The sequence below is a fragment of the Dama dama genome, chromosome 20 (genome assembly GCF_033118175.1).
Source record: "Dama dama isolate Ldn47 chromosome 20, ASM3311817v1, whole genome shotgun sequence".
In the NCBI taxonomy this organism is placed as follows: Eukaryota; Metazoa; Chordata; class Mammalia; order Artiodactyla; family Cervidae; genus Dama; species Dama dama.
The window spans coordinates 22,409,968-22,433,239 of NC_083700.1; the positions used below are offsets into that span (position 1 = coordinate 22,409,968).

Consider the following 23,272-nt stretch of genomic DNA (forward strand, 5'->3'; position numbering starts at 1 on the left):
AATACAGGAGGAATTGTCAATCATGGACCTAAACAGAAGAATCATCAATAGGAAAGAACAATCAATTATAGGCCCGGACAGTAAAAGATGTACCTTGTATGTCCTGCAAGATATCAGCAAAAAAAAAAAAAAAAAAAGATATCAGCAACTCAGGCAACGAGAAGCTGTCACCACCCTGAACTTTCACTTTTTCCAGTGTCCATTGCTTCAAAAGAAGTCCTCTCAGCTTCTTTCTCTTTCTCTCTCAAAGAATGTTCCTTCTTCTCCTTTGTGTGCAATCTGCCTATGCTTTTGCCATAGCTTGCTTGTCCTGCTTTGTGATCCCCCTGCTACTTCTGAATCAACCCACTTTGTTTGGGAGAAAATCCTAAAATTTTTATTTTAAAGGTCAACGCTAGCATTATTTTATTGGAATGGGCTGCCCTAGAGAAGTGTGTATTTCCTTGAAAGGTCATAAAAGAATGTTTGTATCGTACCGTTTCAGAATATCCTCAACTGGAAACAACTCAGATGTTCAGCAGTAGATAAGTAAACTGAGACATATTCTTACAAGGAACACAACAGAGACAAAGAACTACCTGAAAACTGTGGTTACATTTCAGAGACGTTCCGCTGAGTGAAAGAAGTCAGGCCCATACCCCGCCTTCCAAAAAAACAAACCCAGTTCTTCGGAGGGGTGTGTGTGTATGTGATTACTCTGAGCTCTTTCATGGAAGTCATGAGGAAGCCTTTTGTGGTCTGGTGATTTATCATACCTTAGATCTTTGGGAATGCTTCATTAGTTATTCAGGTTGGTGGACACTGGTAATCGTTTTGGAAGCGTGTACTCTTTGAACTTTACACATGTTATTCCTCATTTTGTCAAACATTTAAAACCACTTGGTTATGGCTAATGTGATGTTGATACTTCTCCTTTTCTTTTGGCCTGGGCTAGGAGGCAAAGTAAATTTGAAATATTTATTGGGCTATTTAGCTTTCCTCAGACTTTTGGCTTTCCTTCACCAGTAATCAGATAGCTGATTACTTATTTATGTGTTGCTCACAATCATTATATTAAGTTGACTTTCAACTGTTACTCCTGTGTCAAAGAGAAAATGAAGGGTTATTTTAAGAATAATTAACTATAATAATTATATTTAAGAATCTGCCGACCAAGGCAGGGACACGGGTTTCATCTCTTGTAAGGGAATGTTCCATGTGTTGTGTGCCACACCTACTGAGCCCGCTAGCCTAGAGCCTGTGCTCTGTAGTAAGCGAGGTTACCGCAAAAGAAGCCGGAGCATTGCAACTACAGAGTAGCCCCTGCTTGCCACAACTAGAGAAACTCCCACGCACAGCAGAGACCCAGCACAGTCAAAAATAAAAGAAATTAATTAATTACGGATGAAAAAAACAATTATGAGCCAAGGAAGAGGGTGGTATATGAAACTGAGAAATCCTGATGAGGAAAGTAGTTCAATCAGGCTTAGCTATCTCAGAGGTGTCAAAGGGAGGACTCTGGCAGGTATGACACACGGAAATTTGACACATTTATTTCACTACTAAACTTTCGTGAAGTTTTGGAGCATTCACACATAGCCACAAATATTTACCTGATTAGTCATCTTCACCAGATCAACCAGTCCAGACTAGCTGTTTGATGGCTTTCAGCTTATCTATTTTTCAAGGGTTCTTAGGAGAACTGGGTTCGATTCCTGGGTGGGGAAGATCCCCTGGAGAAGGAAATGGCAAGCCACGCCAGGAGTCTGGCCTGGAGAATCTCCTGGAAAGAGGAGCCTGGCAGGCTAGAATCCGTGGGGTCACAAGAGTCAGACGCGATTTAGTGACTAAACCACCACCTTAGCCTTCCTTAATCAACAGAAATTGATAAGAGGACAGACTAGAAACTCAGGTAAGGCTTCATTGGGATCCCTGCCGCAGCAAAACAAGTAACAGCTTCCCTTGTTTGCCATGGGGCGGGGGGAGGGGGGGGGCCGGGAAGGGTGGTGTGCTGGTTTCTTACACGGAATGAGGATAGGGGTCGGGGTAGGGGTCAGGCTATAGGACTGGCTCAGGTGGTTTGCCTATGTGTTTCCTGGTGTTGTGTGCAGGGGAAATTGCAGTACCCGGCTTTTTTCTGGGTTCCCTGTTTTTGGCACCTGCTCTTCAGAGATGACAGTTGGGATTTTGGTCTTTTCGTGTCTTGTTGTCCACAATTTCCACCAACAGGCATACATGCAGTTATTTTTTGTCCCCTGTTGTTTCTTTGTATTCTGTTGCTGGAGAAGACATTTGGATCTCAAGGACACAGCAGTGAGTGGTGGCCTGAAGCAAGATCTTTGTTGCCTGTGCAAGAATTGAACCAGGGTAGCCTGTGTGAAAACCAGGAATCCTAGCCACCAGTCCATCAAGAGCTAGGGCTAGAAGCAAAGTTGGCCTGACTAGTGCCTTCACTGAAAAATGAGTTTCTTAAAGCAACAAAAGCTGTAAAGACAGGTACAGAGTTTATTATCAGAGCCACAGCACAAGTCGGACAGCACACAGATACACAGTTTATTTAAGACAGAAGCAAGGCAGAGATATACACTCCGAGAGAAAGGGTGTGTGTGTCCTCCTTAATGAGAAGGAGTGCATCAGAGAGGAGATTCAAATCCCTTACGTGGGACATGTCTTCCGGGTCTTTGTTTACCTTTGGATGAGTTCTCATTTCTTTTTCCACACCTGACCTGTCCTTGGGCTGTTCCTGACATGCATGTGCATCTTTTTGCCAAGAAGGATTGTAGCGCAGAGGCCTGGTGGAGGTTACCACCACCTATTAAGGGGTAGTTCTGTCTACCTCCTTTTTAACCCAGGAAAAAGCTTTGTAAGTATGGATAGTCTGCAAAGATCTCCTTGACCTCAAAAATACGAAATAGGTGGTCTCTTTATTTTCTGTCCAAGCGGGGCTCAGCTCTTCCTTGCTCCTCCTCATAATCTTACGTTAAGGAAGCTTTAAAAAAAAAAATTATTAGGTACATGGGATATTTAGTTGCAGCATGAAAACTGTTAGTTGTCCCAGATGGGATCTAGTTCCTTGACCAGGGATCCAACTCCGGCCCCAGGCATTGGGAAGTGTGGAATCTTAGTCAGTGGACAACTAGGGAAGCCCCTGTCCTTAGGCTGGAGTATCTGTCCACGGGAGACAGATTCCAGCTGCTCAGCGTGGGGCGCATGGAATTTCTGCCTCAGTGTGCCCAGGTGCAAACATTTGCAGCAAAGCGCCCCAGGTCCTAGCCTGTCTCAATCAGACAGAGGATACAGACAGGTGTTAAAATCTATCTGTTCAGAGTCAAAACCACACCTGAAGCTGGAAATAAAATGAATGAAAATTTTGATGAATGACACAATTTTCACGAATGGAACTGAGTTCACGGCCAGTCGCGACGCTTAATGCGTTTTACTAGACACACACACACAATACTGCATCACAAAGACAACTGGATTTGAAAGGAACCGGTTTCCCCTGGACTGCTAAATGTTCTGTTCTCCCCATGGAACGCCGTTATTTGGAAAAAGGCGCACAGGCTTCAGCCGACCGCCAGACCGGTGCTGGGCAGGACAAAAGGCAGGCAGGCAGCAGCCGAGCGCGCCGGGTCCCAACACGTAGAGGCTGGGAGAACAGGAGCGGGAGGCGGACGTCAGTTCCCCCAGAGGGCGCCCGCCGGCCGGTTGGCCGGGCCGGACGGCGTGGGAGGACGGAGGCGGGGACTAGGGCGGGGCGTGGGCTGGAGGGAAGCGCGGGTTCCCGTTGGCGTCACGGAAGGGGGCGTGTCGTATGTAGATATGTGAGCGCAGGGGCTGCTGGTCCGTGATCTGGTGCTTGAAGACCATATGGTCTCCCGTGGCGTGGGAGAGAATCCAGGCCTTTTTGCTTGAAAGTGCGTGGATGCGCTGTGTGGAAGGTCGAAGAAGGCTCGGGGACGCGGGGCGTAAAGTGAGCGTGTGTGTACAGTGTAGGGCGTATGAGGTTGAGCTGGGGTGGCAGGCTGGCAACTCATACTTACCTGGCAGGGGAGATACCATGATCACGAAGGTGGTTTTCCCAGGGCGAGGCTTATCCATTGCACTCCGGATGTGCTGACCCCTGCGATTTCCCCAAATGTGGGAAACTCGACTGCATAATTTGTGGTAGTGGGGGACTGCGTTCGCGCTTTCCCCTGATTTCTCTGTGTGGAAAAGTAAGAGGAGGTTTATGTCATAAATGTGAATGTGTTGCTGATTGTAAATGCTAAAACGCCTACCTTAGAAAGGCTGGATGTCTGTTGGATGTTCCCTACTTACGCCAAGCTCAGAGAAGTTGGTACGTTAGAGTATTGTTGGGTTATGAGAATCATGTAAAGCTCCATCTTGAGTGAGTGAAGGAGGGAGGGACTTGTAGTGGGGAGTCCTGCTTACAGTCGGCGCTTAAGGAAGAAACACACGTGGCTGGGTCCTTCAAGAACGCTCCTTTAAGCTTATTCGTGAGAAGTTTTTGTGTGAGGGGAGGCTTCCTGGTGCGCAGGATACAACCAGAGAGACCCTTACCGGGGCCAAACACACAAAGTCGTAGGAAAAGTCAGGAGGCGCCGCCTGACGAACTTCTCGTCTGCCCATCTTGAGAGAGGCTGTAACTAGCCATTTTCCCAGCAGTGTCCTGCTTTCCAGAGGCTTCATTTCTTGCGTGGTTAGCTACCTTGCTTATTTATTACACGCTTTAGTCATTGCTGGAGATACTATTTAGATAGCATCCCACTCATTCCTTCGCACCCCAAGGGGCCTCTTCATATTTCTCGATCCAGTTCTTTGTTCACCCCCGCCTTTTCTCTCAGGCCTTCTGTTGTTACCTTCCCAGCCAGAAAACAGTACCTCTTTTTCAGCCTCGAATGTGCACCTGAATGCTTAATTAAGTAGTCTGGCAAACTAGGCAACCTCCTTAACATCCCTTCTCATTAAATGGCAGTAGAAATCGTATCTTTTTTTTTTTTTTTTTTCGGTCAAAAGTTGTTTTCCTTTTCTTCCTATCTGAAAACATTTACAATCTAGAAGAAAACCCCAGACCGAGTTGTCGATAGTTTTGTGGGCTATTTGCCAACCCCTTTCTCAGGATGTGTTGTGCTCAGATTCACAAAGTCCTCCTGGCAAATAGAAACCACTGGGCCAAACAGAAAAGGCAGGACCATGGCGGGAAGGACTGTCCTCCCTCTGTGGCTGCCTCCGAGACAGCACTCGTAGATCCTCTCAGCCCTAAGAAACCTCTGAGATCGGAGGAGGTGCTGGGAGTGGGCGTGGGAGTGAGGTGATGCTTAAGGGTAGGTCCAAAGAAGACTAACCAAAAAGCACACAGGATGCGGATCGAGCATCTAGGTCATTGAATGTAGAATATTCTACTCTGTCTCCCCAACAGCGGGAGATTTCATTGCTCAAATATGAAATATCTTCAGCACTACTGATTGGGGCATTGACATGGATTACGGTGGTTTTGAATGATTTGTCTTGGAAACGAACAGAGATCATCCTGTCGTTTTTGAGATTGCATCCAAGTGCTGCATTTTGGACTCTTTTGTTGGCTATGATGGCTACTCCATTTCTTCTAAGGAATTCTTGCCCACAGTAGTAGATATAATGCTCATCTGAGTTAAATTTACCCATCCCAGTACACTTTAGTTCGCTGATTCCTAAAATGTTGATGTTTACTCGTGCCGTCTCCTCTTTGACCACTTCCAATTTCCCTTGATTCATGGACCTAACATTCTAGGTTCCTATGCAATATTGCTCTTTACAGCATTGGACTTTTCTTTCAACATTAGTGACACCCACAACGGGGTGTTTTTGCTTTGCGACTCAAACCCAGCCAGAACCCATGGTACCTGGTCAGGTTCTTGATGTCTCCGCAGAAAGAATTCAGTGAGAGACAAAGTGGTAAGTAACAAGTAGATTTATTCAGATTCAAGAGAAGCACACTCCACAGACAGAGTGTGGGCCATTGCAGAGAAAGAATGTGGCAGCAAAGTGTGGCTTGGTTAGTTTTTGTAAGTTTGGTAATTTTGTATGCTAATGAGTGGGAGGGTTATTCCAACTGTTTTGGGGAAGGGGTGGAGATTTCCAGGATTTGGGCCACCACCCACTCCTTGGTCTTTTAACATTGCCTTGGAACCGTCATGGCACCTCTGGGTGTGTCATTTCACTTGCTGATTGAGGATCAAGGTCTAGTCTTGTCTGCCAAGTTGGTCCCATTGATTGGTCGCATCTTGGTCCCATGATTCTAAAACTGGTTTATGTTGTGTCCTTGGGCTATGTCATTATTTCAAAAGTTTTGCCCTGCCCCTTTCCCTCCTGTTACAGAGGGGTCAGGCTTTAAAGTTGACTTAGGTGGTTTACCTATGAGTTTGGTGGTGTTGTGTGCCAGGGGAATGTTCAGTATTCTGCTTTTGCTCCCAGCTTTTGAACTGTGGTGTTGGAGATGACTCCTTAGAGTCCCTTGGACAGCAAGGAGATCCAACCAGTCTATCCTAAATGAAATCAGTCCTGAATATTCTTTGGAAGGACTGATGCTGAAGCTGAAGCTCCAATACTTTGGCCATTTGATGCGAAGGACTGACTCATTTGAAAGGACTCTGATGCTGGAATGATTGAAGGTGGGTAGAGAAGGGGGCAACAGAGGATGATATGGTTGAATGGCATCACCGACTCAATGGACATGAGTCTGAGTAAGCTCCGGGAGTTGGTGATGGACAGGGAAGCCTGGCGTGTTGCAGTCCATGGGGTTGCAAAGAGTTGGACATGACTCAGCAACTGAACTGAATTGAACTGATCCTCTTTTTGCCACCAGCTCTTCATAGATGACACTTGAATTTTTGGTCTTTTTGTATCTTGTCCATAATTTTCTCCAACTGCATACATGCAGTTGTTTTTAGTCCCTATTGTTTCTTTGCATTTTGTTGCTGGAGGATACATTTTGATCTTGAGGACACAAGCAGTGAGTGGTCGCTTGAAGCAAGATCTTTGTTCCCTGACCAGGAATTGGACCAGGGTAGCCTGTGTGAAAACCAGGAATCCTAGCCACCATTCCGTTAGGAGCTAGGGCTAGAAGCACGGGTTGCTACTGAAAAATGAATTTCTCAGGGGCAAAAGCTGTAAAAGTAGGTACAAAGTTCATTATTAGAGCCACAACAGAAGTCAGAGAGCACATAGATATACAGCTTATTTAAGACAGAAGTAAGGCAGAGATGCACACTTGGAAAGGGTGTGGGTGTCCTCCTTAATGAGGAGCAGTGCATCAGAGAGGTGATTCAAATCACTTATATAGAGCATTTCTTCCAGGCCTTTGTTTACTTTTGGCCAATTATCTCATCTCTTTTTCCACACCTGACCTCTCTTGGGGCCCTTCCTGACATGCATGTGAAATTTTTTTGCTAACACGGATTGTAGCACAGAGGCCTCCTGGGAGGTTGACACCACCAATTACGGGGTGGCTCCTCCCCTCCTTTTTAATCTGGGAGGAACTTTTCTGAGCATGTGTAGTCTGTGAAGGTCTCCTGGACCTCAAGAATGCAAAATAGGTGGTCTCTATCTTCTATCCAGTAAGGACTCAGCTCCTTCTTGCTCCTCCTAATATCCTTATCTTGGAGCATCTTATCTTTATACAAAATATTTATTTATTAGGCATGAAGGATCTTTAGTTGCAGCATGTAAACTGTTAGTTGTCCCATGTGGGATCTAGTTCCTTGACCAGAGACTGAACCAGAGTATGGAGTTAATCACTGGATCACTAGGGAAGTCCCTGCTTTTAGCCTGGAGTTAACTGTCTACAGGGGATAGGTTGCACTGCTCACCCTGGGGCCCATCAAATTCCTGCCTCAGTGTGTCCAGGTCCAAACCCTGCAGCAAAGGGTCCCAGGTCCCAGCCTGTCTCAATAAGACAGAGGATACAGACAGGTGTTAAAAATCTGTTCAGAGTCAAAACCACACCTGAAGCTGGAAATAAAATAAATGAAATTTTTGATGAATGACACAATTTTCACGAATGGAACTGAGTTCACGGCCAGTCGCGACGCTTAATGCGTCTTACCAGACATACACACAATACTACATCACAAAGACAACTGGATTTGAAAGGAACCGGTTTCCCTTGGACTGCTAAATGTTCTGTTCTCCCCATTGAACGCCGTTATTTGAAAAAGGCGCACAGGCTTCAGCCGACCGCCAGACCGGTGCTGGGCAGGACAAAAGGCAGGCAGGCAGCAGCCGAGCGCGCCGGGTCCCAACACGTAGAGGCTGGGAGAACAGGAGCGGGAGGCGGACGTCAGTTCCCCCAGAGGGCGCCCGCCGGCCGGTTGGCCGGGCCGGACGGCGTGGGAGGACGGAGGCGGGGACTAGGGCGGGGCGTGGGCTGGAGGGAAGCGCGGGTTCCCGTTGGCGTCACGGAAGGGGGCGTGTCGTATGTAGATATGTGAGCGCAGGGGCTGCTGGTCCGTGATCTGGTGCTTGAAGACCATATGGTCTCCCGTGGCGTGGGAGAGAATCCAGGCCTTTTTGCTTGAAAGTGCGTGGATGCGCTGTGTGGAAGGTCGAAGAAGGCTCGGGGACGCGGGGCGTAAAGTGAGCGTGTGTGTACAGTGTAGGGCGTATGAGGTTGAGCTGGGGTGGCAGGCTGGCAACTCATACTTACCTGGCAGGGGAGATACCATGATCACGAAGGTGGTTTTCCCAGGGCGAGGCTTATCCATTGCACTCCGGTATGTGCTGACCCCTGCGATTTCCCCAAATGTGGGAAACTCGACTGCATAATTTGTGGTAGTGGGGGACTGCGTTCGCGCTTTCCCCTGGTAATCTGTTTGTCAAAAATTAGAAGGAACTTTTTAAAATCTTTAGTGATAGTTGGTGGTTAGTTATCTGGTTTTGCATGTTAATCTTTGCTTTCCTTGCGAAACTAAACAAGTTTTGGACGGTTTTTTTTGTAGAACTGATTGTTAATTTGTGTTTTGATATAAAAGAATGTTAACAGTGTTTTGAAACCTAGCGGTTTGAAGATATGGACTCTCTGACCCTTAGCTTTTTATTTAGTTTTTCGCGTTTTTTCAACGGTTACTGAAAATCAGTAGCTTTTTGCAGGCGGACTGTAGGTTAATATTGTTGACATATTAAGCTTCAGTTTTTTTCCATCATCGTGACGTTACTGAAATTAACGTGTATTTAATTGGTGATGGTATTAAACTATGTTTTTCTATTGTCACATTTTCTTCTACTTTGTCTCCTTGCATTAGGGTTTTTTCCCAATAGACCAGTTCTATGCATCAGGTGGCCAAACTATTGAAGCTTTAGCCTCAGTTCTTCCAACAAATGTTCAGGACTGAGTTCCTTTAGCATTGATTAGTTTGATCTCTTGTAATCGGGAGAGTGGTGATTTTTTTTTTTTTTTTTTTTCAGTACAATTTTTTCTTTTTTGGCTACGGGTGTTCCTGATGACTGTCGTGTTCTAATGCTGCGAGTGACTTGTCACGTACTCACTTGGTAGTATGACATGATGTTGCTGTGGTTTAGTCGCTAAGTCATTCCCGACTCTACCTTATTTTCCAGGAGATAAGTACTTCTTGATATACATCCTCTGAACTTTACCTTCTTGCTTCCATTTTGATTGCATTTTCCGTGTCACCTTGGAGTTTACACAGTTTGAGTTTTTAAAACGTGTATCCTAGAAGCACCCTGGTATGTTCTTAATAACAGAGACTTGCAATGGATTAGATTCAACAGTTTTTGCTGGGTGAGCCCACGCTTGTGAGGTCCTAATGGTTAAGTGGGAGAGAAGCGGTTGATGGTTGTTGGACTTGATGATGGGCACACAGCTGCTTAGTCGCTTCGGTCCAACTCTGGGGGAATCTATGGACTGTAGCCTACCAGGCTCCTCTGTCCATGGAATTCTCCAGGTAAGAGTACTCGTGTGGGTTGCCATGTCCTTCTCCAGGGGATCTTCCCGACCCAGGGATCGAACAGATTCTTTACCACTGAGCCACTAGGGCAGACATTCTAAAAGAGATGGGAATACCAGACCACCTGACCTGCCTCTTGAGAAACCTGTATGCAGGGCAGGAAGCAACAGTTAGAACTGAACATGGAACAACAGACTGGTTCCAAATAGGAAAAGGAGTACGTCAAGGCTGTATATTGTCACCCTGCTTATTTAACTTATATGCAGAGTACATCATGAGAAATGCTGGGCTGGAAGAAGCACAAGCTGGAATCAAGATTGCCGGGAGGAGTATCAATAACCTCAGATATGTAGATGACACCACCCTTATGGCAGAAAGTGAAGAGGAACTAAAGCCTCTTGATGAAAGTGAAAGAGGAGAGTGAAAAAGTTGGCTTAAAGCTTAACATTCAGAAAACTAAGATCATGGCATCTGGTCCCATCACCTCATGGGAAATAGATGGGGAGACAGTGGAAACAGTGTCAGACTTTATTTTGGGGGGCTCCAAAATCACTGCAGATGGTGACTGCAGCCATGAAATTAAAAGACGCTTACTCCTTGGAAGGAAAGTTATGACCAACCTAGACAGCATGTTAAAAAGCAGAGACATTACTTTGTCAACAAAGGTCTGTCTAGTCAAGGCTATGGTTTTTCCAGTAGTCATGTATTGATGTGAGAGTTGGACTATAAAGAAAGCTGAGCGCCGAAGAATTGATGCTTTTGAACTGTGGTGTTGGAGGAGACTCTTGAGAGTCCCTTGGACTGCAAGGAGATCCAACCAGTCCATCCTAAAGCAAATCAGTCCTGGGTGTTCACTGGAAGGACTAATGTTGAAGCTGAAATTCTAATATTTTGGCCACCTGATTCGAAGAACTGACTCATTTGAAAAGACCCTGATGCTGGGAAAGATTGAGGGCAGAAGGAGAAGGGGACGACAGAGGACGAGATGATTGGATGGCATCACCAACTCAATGGACATGAGCTTGGGGAAACTCCAGGAGTTGGTGATGGACAGGGAAGCCTGGCATGCTGTGGTTCATGGGGTCGCAAAGAGTCGGACAACTGAGCAACTGAAGTGAACTGAACTGAACTGAAGGCAATAAGTCTAATCTAGTGACATTATTATACTATGGCTGTAGGTGGAAGTCCTGGATTATTTTCAGTGGTTTTAAAATTAAGGTTTAGGCAGGAACATTATGATATCTAACTAATTTGAACGTTGTTTTCCATATTTACAAATGACCTGGCCAAAGGATTTTTTTTTTTTTTTTAACTTTATTAACAAGTGCTACTGAGACTGATCTGGGCCTGCTGAATTCACTTTTAGCATGGTGATCTCACAGCACCAGGAGAAGATAGGGCTCAGTATCCTGTTCTTTGGCTATGTTCCAATGCTTCAACTACAACTACTCCAAAACATGCCAATTTGGCCTAAGAATTATTTTAAGCTGAAGGCATTTGGAAAACAGCAAGTACATTTTTATCACCAGAGACAGAAAGCCAAGGCCCAGAGAAATCCACACAAACAGATTTTGTTAACTCATATCTTCCTTTAGTCTTCCCATATTTTACTTTTCCATCATGACCTCTCTTTGTTCAACCTTGTATATAAATACTTAGGTCTAGTCAGTTGTTTGGGTTTTCACTTTCCTATTGGGGCTCCCATGGACATGTGACAATCAGTATGTTTTCCTCCTGTTAGTCTGTCTTATGTCAATCTAATTCTCAGGCCCAGCTGGAGACCACAAGAGGCTTAAGGTGAAGTTTGCCTCTCCTGCAGACTCTCCTAGGACCACAAAAGAAAGGATTAGCAAAAAGCTATCTAAAAGAGACAAGAGGGCACTTGGTGTAGGCTTGGTAGACCTAGTAGGAAATGTTAGAATTCCCAGAATCAGATGGGTGGAAGGATGTCTGTCTTAGGACAAAGGTTGCTAGGGGAGACCCAGAGAGACAAGCTGTCATATAACTGGGGACCAGTGACTAAATTTCTCCTTTGAATCTGTCTCTTTCCTCCCCTTTCCTATTCTTCCTCCCAGTTCTGCCCTTCTTTCTTCTGAGTCTTCCTTTCCATTTCTTCCCCGCCTGTAATTAGGATGAACCCAGGGCCTGGGACTTGGTCCCACAAATATCTCTATGTGTTTGGGTTTTTAATCTTTCTTCTACCAAAAACCTCCCTTGATGATCTGCTGAAACCTGCACAGCCTTCTTAGATCAATGAATTTTAATGCATAGAATCAAATACAGTGTCTCTGGGGGCTTCCACAGCATCATAGAAAGAATGAGCAGGAAGACTGAGCTTACACAATCGACCTCCCTTGCTTAGACCCAAGATGACCCTAGAGTTGGGGTGGTGCAAAATAAAAGATCATGGGTTCTGCCAGCCTCAGAGGAATTAAAACTACTGTACATCACTATTTTTACTATCAAAACAGGAAAAGTAGTGGTTCCTGGAACAGAGTTCCAATGAGAAGGACCACAAACTCCCTCATGGCCACTGTAGGGAGCAGTACAGCCCTGAAACTGCGGCTACTAATCCAAAGAAAAGCAAATAAAATGCACTCGATGCTGGGCTATGCTCAAGACTTTAAAATTAGAAGTTTTGCACGCTACAAACTGAGCTAGCAGGATGATGAAGAGCCATGAGCTTTCCTCCCTCCGAGCTTGGGATCAGTTGCCCAAATGTAAAATGGCTTGGGGAAGACCGAAGGCAAACTCGGAGAGCTGCTAATGAGGAAATAGGTCTGTAATAAGTGTAATGGATTCCCTCCTCCCCAGGGCCCATCAGCATAAGTCACAAACCAGGCCTACGACCATGCTACTTCTGAGCTCAAGGAGAGACCCAGCTAGTGGGTAGAAACTACTGCTCAGAGGTGGGGTCGGGTTGAGGGAGCAACTTCACCCTTCTCCCGGTCTTGTAGAAAGGCCTCTCCCTGCTCATTTCCAACCAGATGCAACCTCAGACATCCAGGACGAAAGGATCTTATCCAATTCATCCCAAGAATGTCCCACTGAGATTTAACAGATCCACCTCCTTAGTCCTGTTATTGGAATTTTCTGAGACTCCACGACAATTGTGAGTACTTTTCTCCAAGGTCTTCATTCAAAAGGGAGAGTTCACACAGCACCAAATGCACTTTTCTGTGTCTCAGCACCCCCCCCACCCCGGCATCTTCCACCTCTTCTGTGGGGGCTGTTGGGGAAATAAGAAATCCAGACTCAAAGGAACACGCATATTGATAAATAGAGTATTAGCTAAGTTTATTACTGAGGGGAAAAAGTCAGAATTCCTGCTTGCAGGTAGCCCACTCAAGACTACAAAACTATTGTGGACTTCCAGCTCTATTAATGTGGGATTAAAGCTACAGTTGTCATCATCCTACCTTTAGTAAACAGTCAGCATTACTCCAGGAATGATACTAGGCCTTCTCTGACCGTGCATCTACTTGACAGTACGCCGGGTTAACAACATTTAACACTCCTCGGCAAGGAGGGCGGAGAGGCATCGCGCCGCCGATTACCAGCCGCAGAGGGCTGGGGCGGAGTCGGAGTACCCCTGGGGGAGCGTTTTCAACCCTCATGGGGTGAGCCGGAGGTGTGCACCCTCTACCGCGCGGGGCCGCGGGCCCCTCGCCAGGCGCTTAGAGTTTTGGACTCCTCAGGGCGTGATGGTCTTTAGCCAACCATTTCAGAGAGGAACATCAGTCGTTCCAATTCGAGAGCATACAACAGTAAACAATCGTGGCCGACAGAAAGGAGGAAGGGAGATGGTAATCAAAGCGATCTAACGAAAATAGGCATTTCCCGTTTCTTTTGACCTTTTCCCTCAATGGCCAGAGCACTAGCACGCGCACTCTCTCTCCCTCCCCGGGCTGCCTGCACTCCCACCCGCTTTCTTCTCCTCTTCAGCTTTCCCTGGTCGACCCTCCCCTCCCCTCAGGACGGACGACCCGGGACTGCGGCTGAGTCGCAGTCCACGGTGGGATGCTCGCTTCGGTCCCAGTGCGCACATGTCCAAAGTCGGGACATTTGCCTTGTTCTTAATCTGCTCCGGGAACAAAAGCGCCTCCGGCTTGGAGAAAGCTTTTCCGCCTTCCGTTTCCGGGGTTCCTCGTAGGTCCAAAAGCTTAAAGCACACACTGAAATTCTTGGTTGCCCTAGGACCTTGGGGGTGGTGTGCATCCTTCGCCCGGCACCTATGAGTGCCTACTAGGTGCGATGGACATGAGTTTGAGTAGGCTCCGGGAGTTGGTTTTGGACAGGGAAGCCTGGCGTGCTGCAGTCCATGGGGTCGCAGAGTTGGACATGACTGAGGGACTGAACTGAACTGAACTGAACTGAACTACTAGGTGCGAGGCCCTGCCCTGGAGGACCCGCTGCATCGCGAGCAATTCCGAGGTGCCTGTGGGTCGGAAGCCACAGCTGGAGGCACAGGGCGTGGGCAGCGCAGTGGGGGCACAGCCGGTTCGTGTCCTTGGCACGGAGTGGTAACGTGGACGCCCTCAGCCCGGGAGGCTGCGGTAGTCACCTGGTGCAGGGCGGGTGTTGAGGTGCGGAGGAGCCGGTGGGAAGGCTGTGGATCTGGCCTTCGGCTGTCAGAGCCCCTTAGCTGACTCCCAGAAGTTCTATCGATGTCCAAACGTGACCAGCGACACCAACTCTGGGCTTCAGGGTCTCGCGCACAACTCGGGTTTCCGAAGTATGGGAATATGAAGGTAGTCCCGGCGAGAGGCTGAAAAGCAATTTCTGGGATCAGGACACAAATTTAGGGAGTTAGGTTCCCGTGTCTCTGTGGCGCAATCGGTTAGCGCGTTCGGCTGTTAACCGAAAGGTTGGTGGTTCGAGCCCACCCAGGGACGTACCGTTTTACTTGCTCAAAGTCCTTTCTTGCAACTTCAGGTTATCTCAAAGTTCTGGAGGCTGCAAAGTCCAAGGTCAGGGTACGGGACCGATATAGTTCTTGTTGAGGGTCTTCTTCCCCGAGGCTTGCAGAAGGCCTGTACACTGAGGGTCTTTTCTGTTTTTATAAGGACCTAATCCCAGAATGATTAGTGGAGGCTCCACCCTCCGAAACTCATCTAAACCTAGCTACCTGCCAACGGCTCCACCTCCTAATACTGTTACAATGGGGAGTTAGTGCTTCAACATATGAACTTGGGAGGGACATCAATATTCAGTGCGGAATAGGTGGTAACATAGACATTCCTCAAGTGTCTAAAATGCCTTCATAGTGACTTAATTGCACAGACTTAATACTCACATGAGTGGGAGAGAAGTTGTCCTGTGTAGTTCTTTTATTTTTTCTTCCTGGAGAGATTGTGTGTGTGTGTGTACACAGAAAAATCAAGGAATTATAGAACGGGACATATATTGAGAAAATTCTCATCTCCACTACTCATTCCCAAAGGCCAAACAAATACCAACTTGATGGTTATCAATAAACAAATTTCTTTTTAATAAAATAAAAAATTTTATTTTTAATAAAGTCAACAGCATGACTTTATGATTTTTATAACAAAATAGTCACCTACTTTATAAATATATATATTAAAAACCTTGGGCAAGCCAGGCTGTAACTCAAACTTGACTAAAGGATGCTGAAGCCACAAGGCCAGCCATGAACCCACAGTCACAGCCTTTCCTCTGCAATCTTGGGCAAATAACAATTTCTATGACTTCTTAAAGCATCGGGATCTAGAAATTCCACAAAATTTTCTTTTGCTTCTTTCTCCCCTTGTTTGCTTGTCTGATTTGAGCTAGAAGCTCACAGATAATTAATTTAACAAACAAAAATGAAAGGAAAAAATCTAAAACCTCTACATTTTGAAATTTCAGTTGCATTACCAGTATTTTTGTGGAAAAGAGAATCTAGCTATGGTATGAAAAGCAGCCAGTTAAAAGTATACATGCATACATATCTCCACTCCAGATATACAGGTCTAAAAATGACAAATAAATATTCTCAAGTAAATGAAAGAATTCAGGAAATAAAAAACCTTTTTTGAAAAACCTATTTGAAAATGCAGCTGAGATGCTTTCACAATTAAAAATCTCAGGACTAGAACTATACAACACAAAGCATAAACCCAGTGGAAACCATTAACATTAATAATAATGAATCAATATTAGTTCATCAATTGTAACAAATGTACCACACCAACAGGGGAAGCAGTGCGGGTGGAGGAGAGAGTACACATGGGACTATTTATTTTTAATCTCAAGAATGGAAAGACCGTATTTGCTGGGTATTATGCATTTGTTCCTCCATATATATTCTCATCATTAGCCACCCTATCATACACCCCAGAAAGAGTCTTCTTGAACTGTGCAGAAAGACTCCTCTGCCCACTGCTTCTTGTTGGCTACAGCCAATGGGATGTACTGACTGGGAATGGGGAGGGTGGGAGGAATATGAATTCAGGGTAATTGTTTCCTGCAGGTTGGCAGTAGTTGTGTTCTTTGCCACTCCCCAGGACAGTTACTGTTCGGTGGCACTATACTATAGTTACAGCCTTACCTACAACTATTGCTTTCCCAGGTTCTAGAAACAGCTCTCTCCCCTTGGCCAATCAGGCCTAGTAACTGCTCTTCACTATAGCTAGCCCCCAAAATGTTGCACCATCTATTTAGTGACTGCATCCCCTTCTTAGAGACCAAGAATCCCGAGTTGGGAGGTCCCAGGAAACCCTCTTACTCCTCAGCAGGTCTGGGTTTCAGAGGGCTTCAGGGAATATGCCACAAAGTTATTTGAGAGCTCACTGCATCTGTTCAGCTCATTAGCAGAAGAACAATTACAACTTTCTTCCTTCAGAAAATACCTGTAATAAAACTTCTACTGTCTTGTAGGGAAATTTTTTTTCTAAGAATGACGTAAAACTCAAAATCCCTAGGGAAAGGAAAAAAACCCAATACCTTTATGTACATAAAAAGTTTAAGAATTTGTTTAGCAAAAAAGGGCTTCCCTGATAGCTCAGTTGGTAAAGAATCTGCCTGCAATGCAGGAGATCCCAATTTCAGGGTCAGGAAGATCCCCTGGAGAAGGGAAAGAATACCAACTTCAGTATTCTGGCCTGGAGAATTCCATGGACTGAGTTGGACAGGTCTGAGCCACTTTCACATGTACATATGTAGTTAAAAAAAAAAAAAAAGGTAAATGAAGCACTCAACATCTGGCAGTCAAGGCCTGGGTGATTCAGCCTGTAAAGATATAAGTCACTTTTATTATTATTGTCATTATTTTTTAATTTTTGACTGTGTTTGGTCTTTGCTGCACAGGCTTTTCTCTAGTTGAGGTGCACGGCCTTCTCATTGCAATGACAAGCCACTTTTAGATTCAGCTGGTTTATTACTTATATATACAGCAAAAGGAAGAGTAGTTGGAGGTATAGACTTCACGAGCCCTCATCCTCAACATCCAAAGGGATGTCACTGAAACAAAAGGGGTCAGTGACTGCAATGCAAGTTGTGGGATACCCTGTTATTGAGGAGTTAATTCTAGACTGCAGCTAAGAGTTTTACAGTCTGCAGCTGTCCTCAGAGGAGTGAGGAGGTAGGCAGAATGCCTTAAGTGTGTTTATTTATTTATTTTTCTTAAGTGTGATTAAAAGTTGCAAGGCAATGAAAAACTGTCCCAGGGTAGACAGGGAGGAGAATGGAAACTCTCCTGGCTGCTCTTCACAAGCCTCCCGTCCTCTCCTGTTTGGGGACAATCACAAGGTGCTTTGCCTTGTGGTAAGTTTCACAATAGTTTCACTTCAAGGTCTTCGCTTCTGTGGCCTGTGCAAATACATAGAAGGTCACCTGGGTGCCACAGAACTGTTCCTCTACAATATTCAAAAGACAACAAATTGGTAAAATACTTGAAACATTACAACATATGAAAAGCTTTTTCATTTAGTATTTATTTTTAGCAAGCTTATATATGCACATAGTTTAGAAAGTCAAACACTTAAAAACCTGGTAATGAAAACTGACAGTCCCCTGAACCTCTCTGCCATTTCCTGCTCCCTAGAAGTAACTACTTTAAATTCTTTTAATCAGTGATTGGTTATTCATCTGTTTCTATAAATAAATATTGTTAATTTTTTATTTTCTAGTTTTAGGCACTTTATCTCTCCTTTACATACTCCCACTACACTGACCACTACACACACATATACATTTTCCACTTTTCCATTTTCTCAATTGTAATGGTTAATTTTATGTGTCAATCTGGCTAGGCCATGGTACCCAGATACTGGGTCAAATATTAATCCAGATGTTCCTTTGAAGGTATTTTTTAGATGAGATTAACATTTAAGTCAGTAGACTCTGAGTAAAGCAGATTACCCTCCAAAATGTGAGTAGGCCTCATCCAATCCATTGAAGGCTCTAAGAGAAAAAGACTTAGATCCCCAAAGAAAGGCAGAATTCTGCCTCTAGACTCTGTTTTCAGATTAGAGTTACAACATCAATTCTTCCCTGGGTTTCCAGCCTGTTGGCCTACCCTGAAGAGTTTTAGATTTACCACCCTCCACAATAACATCTCTGTATACAAACTAAATTTCTATATACATATGCGTGTATCTTCTATTAGTTCTGTTTCTCTGGGAAACCCTAGTATATCAATATGCTTATGTCATAATTTTGAGAGATTAATGATTATCATTTTTACTATACAAACTAGTAACAGAATTTAATGTTATCACTTTTTAAATATATTTTTCCCTTGGCAGTAAAATTATGTTACTTTTCCATTTGCTTAATTTTCCATGTATTTATCATTGAATTTTAACCAATTTCTGTAACTCTTCTCTCAAGAGCTTTCTCATTCTTTTCTATAGCTATATTTAATTGTGTGGTTGTATTGCCATTTATTTAGTCACCCCCAAACTGATGGACCTTTGGAGAGTTTCCAGTTTTTTAGTTAATAAAAAGTGTTTCTTGAATAACTTTGTACACAATTTCACACTTGTATAGCTATACTGTAGGATAAAGTTCTAAATGTGGATTGCTGAAGTAAAAAAAAAGTTTGTGAAAAGTTTTTATATTGTTCAAAAAGCACCCTGTAGAACTTGTACCAATTCACCCTCTTGTTAACAATGTTTATTCACTCTCCAACATATTAAACTTCAAAAAATTTACCATTTCTTATGACTGAAAATGTTATTTCAACTTAGTTTTAAATTGCACTACTCTTGTTAACAGAAATGTTGAATGTTAAGTATCTTCTCACAGGGGCAATAGCCTTTTATATTTTCTATTCTTTATATGTTTGAAATTTTTATTGGGTTATTGGTTTATTTCTTGTTGGCTTATAGTTCTGTAAATATTAGGGAAATTAGTCTTTCGTACATGATGTGTGTTCTAAGAATGTAGATTTCCAGCATGGTATGATAAATTTGGTGCAGCCACAGGAAGGGAGGAGAAACAGAAGAGGAGGTTATTATACTCTCAGTTCCCAGAGTGGGGTCACCGCTGGCAAGCGCAGGGCCACGCAGAAGCACAGTGGGCAGGGTGTTCAGTTGAACAAGTGCGGAGCAGTGAGAGTCAGGGCCTTTGCACTGTAGCCTTCACTGGGGTCCTGACTGGGGTCTAAGGAAAGCAACCCCAGATGGAGAAAGAGAGAAAGGAAGGAGGAAGAGGGAGCAGCAGGGAGACAGGGAAGTGGAGGGAGGAGGGGAAAGTTAGAGTCCCAGTTGGGTTGCTTTTCAAGGGGTTTCAGTTGTTTTTGTGTGTGCATTCACAAGGGGCCTGTGAGAAGGATGTTGATACACCAAAGAATTAACTCAAAATGGAGGGTTTTTAACACAATATGAGTTGCAAATACTTCCCCAAATTGTCATTTGTCTTTCGACTTTTCTTACAGAGATTCCATTCATTTATATAGTGAAATTAATCAATATTTTCTCTCAGGACTGAGTTTGTGTCATAGTTAGAACAGCCTTTTCCACACACACCCCAAGAAAACAAAATAATTGTTTCATATTTCTATAAGAATTTTATATTCCTTTTCATTTTTATTTTAAATCTTTGATCAATTTGGAATTTACTTTTATATAAAGGATATCACTGAGCTTCCCTGGTGTGGCTCAGCGGTAAAGACTGCCTGTAATGCAGGAGATGCAGGAGACGCAGGAGACGCGGTTTCGATCCCTGGATTAGGAAGATCCCCTAGAGGGAGCCACGGCAACCCACTCCAGTATTCTTGGCTGGAGAATTCCATGGACAGAAGGGCCTGGCAGGCTACAGTCCATGCAGTCTCAAAAAGTCTGACAAGACTAAGCGACTGAACACACAAAGTTTATGATTTATTGACCATTATTTTTTTCTCAGACAGCTACCTAGTTATTAAAAAATTGCTCATTAGAATTAATTATTCGAGTCCCTCTTTCTATTATGTTACATTTCTTTATATATTTTGGTCTATTTTTGGACTTTATGCTGTCCTATTGATTGCTGTTTCATTCATACAAGATATTTTACCACTTTATTCATTATAATTTATGGCATTTTAATATTTCATAGGGTTAGTCCGTCCTCATTCCTCTTTCTAAAAAAGAATTTCCCTGACAGTTACTGCTTGTTATTTTTCCATTTAAACTTTATGATTATATGTTATCCAGCTTGAATTTTAAAAAATTTCTTGACATTTTAATGAAAACTGTTAAATTCAGACACCAGGTTAAGGAGAGGTGTTATCTTTCTGATGTTGAGTATCCTACCCAAGAACATGGTACATCTTGGTTGATAGGAAAGGAAGTTGCTCTGACACATCTGTTCCTGAACTTGAGCATTTATCCAAATCACCTGGTGAGTCTGTCTGTTGGGCTCACCTCAAGAGTTTCTGAATCTGTAGGTCTGAGGTAGGGCTTGAGGATTTGCATTTCTCAAAAGTTTCCAGGGGATTTTGGTGATGCTTATCTTAACACAATACCTTGAGAATAATTGATGATTTTGGAGATTGGTTCCATAAATAATGGAGTCTAAACATTTACAAACTTAAAAAAAAAAACAAGAGTAGGACTGGCTAATGATCCTTCCGGAGAAGTGGGAAGATCTGTCTGACGAATTAAGAGGGAATGTCCGCATTGTGGTGGAGAAGCCTGATGACTGGTGCCAAACTCGGCTTCCACTCACCTAGAAAACGGACTTTACTCACACCACCCATCCCAACACTGAATGGGAGATTTAGCAGGGACAACGTAAACAACCTCGGGCCTTCCGGGTAGAGCAAAGTTCGATCCATAGTTAACTCAAAATGACCGAGCAATAGCCAATTCAAAAAGCTTGCGTGCAGCGTTCCAGAGAGGCCGGATATACTCATCCAATGACAGTACTGCAATCTCCCCGCCTGCCCCGCTCCAGGCCTTCATCTTTGCTCCTCCCGATCCTTTCCCCCTTTGCTCTTCCGCGTCCCTCCTCCTCAGCTTTTCCTGGGCCCTCTCCTCTTTTTCTTTTGGAGATCAGGCCTTTGAGGCTGATGAACGTTTCAAAACCAAGAAAGCAAAAGCACGTTGCTTAGCACCTAACGGCGAACTTTTTAACTACCGAAGAAGGCACTTCAACACCTCATCCAAAATTTCCCACTGACTAAAAGAGAACGAAAGTGTTTCCGTTTGGTCATGTCCTAAGTTGGGGTCAAGTCCCCAACTTTTTGACACCAGGAAGTAGGTTCGTGGAAGACGGCTTTTCCACAGCTGGGGTGGGGGTGAGGGTGAGGGGTGTGCGGGGTTCGGGGATGGTGTTCGGGAGGTAATACGAAGGATGGGGGGCGATGGGGAACAGCAGATGAAGCTCACTTCCGGCACACAACAAAGGGGGAGCTCCGCGGGCCCCGGATTCGGTCCTCGGAGGAACCTGGGTCCAGGCGGCCGTGGATCAGGGACCCCTGGTCTCAACCTGAGATGCTGGAATCGGTAGCCCAGATTCCTCTTTTTGCTGAAATTTGGGCAAATAGAGGCGATTTCTGGAGTAGTTTACTGAAGTTTAAAACAGCAGTGACCACAATAGTTATTTAGAAGCTGCTGGTTCAGTTGGCAGCGAATAAAGGAAGATGTAATAAAACCGAAGGTGGGTAGGAAAAAGAAAACCTTACGCCGCCCAACGTGGGGCTCGAACCCACGACCCTGAGATTAAGAGTCTCATGCTCTACCGACTGAGCTAGCCGGGCGCCAGTGAAAAGAGTTTTTCGTACCGAAGTGTAGTTTCTTTCAAAGGCCTACCTGCACGGTCAAAGATATATGCCACTTAATTTGAAAGCATACTCGGGCTCTAGGATTTTATACATGTACTAGAAGCCTTTGCCACCAAAAAACTCGAGGCTTCGATAGTGACGGGACTGCGCGAGGCCAGGGGGGCTTGCCGAGGACCCAGGAATCGCGAATCCTATAACCCCGACCTTTCTTCAGATTCCTTTTAGACCGGTTTTGAGACCTTTTGGTTAGCAAATTCCTTTGATAACCCGGTGTCTGGGACCCGGAATACTGAAGAAGAGGCCAAAAAGCGCGAGGGAACGGGGATGACAGGCGCAAACTGCCGCAGGGACTAGGAGGGGAGCGGGAACTTGCTCTCCCGAAACCTCCTGCTTCCTTCCGGGTCCGAAACCCTTTTCCCCGGTCCAGGGGGTGAGGTGGAGGTGAAGCTGACGGACGCGTCTCTCGGGAAAATAAGTCCAATTCACTATTCATTTGGGGCACGATTTTGTTTTTAAATACTAAACTTCGTGTGACCTGATGACGATTTTGTTTTTAAATGCTAAACTTCGTGTGACCTGAGTAAAAGACCATATTCATTACGGGTAAAAGCCCCACTGAGATTTCAAGTCGGGATGGAATTCAGAGCCTCAGGCTTGGGGGCCCACGGGAGATTTCACTCCACTCTCCGAAACGTTCGTTTCTCCAACTTCTGGAAGAGGTGCTGAGTTCCGGAGTCACCCGCGAAAAGCTGTCTTCTCTGCTCAGGTGAAGGCAGGCTTTTCTCGCAGCTCCGAGGCGCTTCACACCGCCCTGAAAGCGCCTCTGCCCGGGCTGGTCAGGTTCGCCTAGGTCGATGAGCCGCAGAGTGAGCTCCGCGGAGTGAGACAGTTATTTGTCTAATTCATAGACTGCATATTCTGCGATGCAGTCTTGAGCAAAAGTGGATTACAAACTTTTTTTTTAGTCGCTAAAAGTTTCCGAAAAAGAAGGACTGCTGACGCGAATTACAGTCACCTGCCGTGACTCGGATTCGAACCGAGGTTGCTGCGGCCACAACGCAGAGTACTAACCACTATACGATCACGGCGTGCTACCTTCGCAGCGGCGCACTGCGGCTGGATTTAATATCCTTTGAAA

At 44.9% G+C, this 23,272-nt stretch overlaps 5 non-coding genes across 5 annotated transcripts; 3 read left to right on the forward strand and 2 right to left on the reverse strand.

The window, feature by feature from the left end:
- The first annotated feature begins 4,014 nt into the window (after positions 1-4,014).
- LOC133041889 (U1 spliceosomal RNA) lies at positions 4,015-4,178 on the forward strand. The gene has a single exon (XR_009689437.1). It is a non-coding gene; the product is annotated as a U1 spliceosomal RNA (small nuclear RNA).
- Positions 4,179-8,657: 4,479 nt separating this feature from the next.
- Positions 8,658-8,822, forward strand: LOC133041876 (U1 spliceosomal RNA). The gene has a single exon (XR_009689426.1). It is a non-coding gene; the product is annotated as a U1 spliceosomal RNA (small nuclear RNA).
- Positions 8,823-14,744: 5,922 nt separating this feature from the next.
- TRNAN-GUU (transfer RNA asparagine (anticodon GUU)) lies at positions 14,745-14,818 on the forward strand. Its single transcript has one exon. It is a non-coding gene; the product is annotated as a tRNA-Asn (tRNA).
- A 7,219-nt stretch (positions 14,819-22,037) lies between these two features.
- Positions 22,038-22,110, reverse strand: TRNAK-CUU (transfer RNA lysine (anticodon CUU)). The gene has a single exon. It is a non-coding gene; the product is annotated as a tRNA-Lys (tRNA).
- A 1,040-nt stretch (positions 22,111-23,150) lies between these two features.
- TRNAH-GUG (transfer RNA histidin (anticodon GUG)) lies at positions 23,151-23,222 on the reverse strand. Its single transcript has one exon. It is a non-coding gene; the product is annotated as a tRNA-His (tRNA).
- Positions 23,223-23,272: the final 50 nt, after the last annotated feature.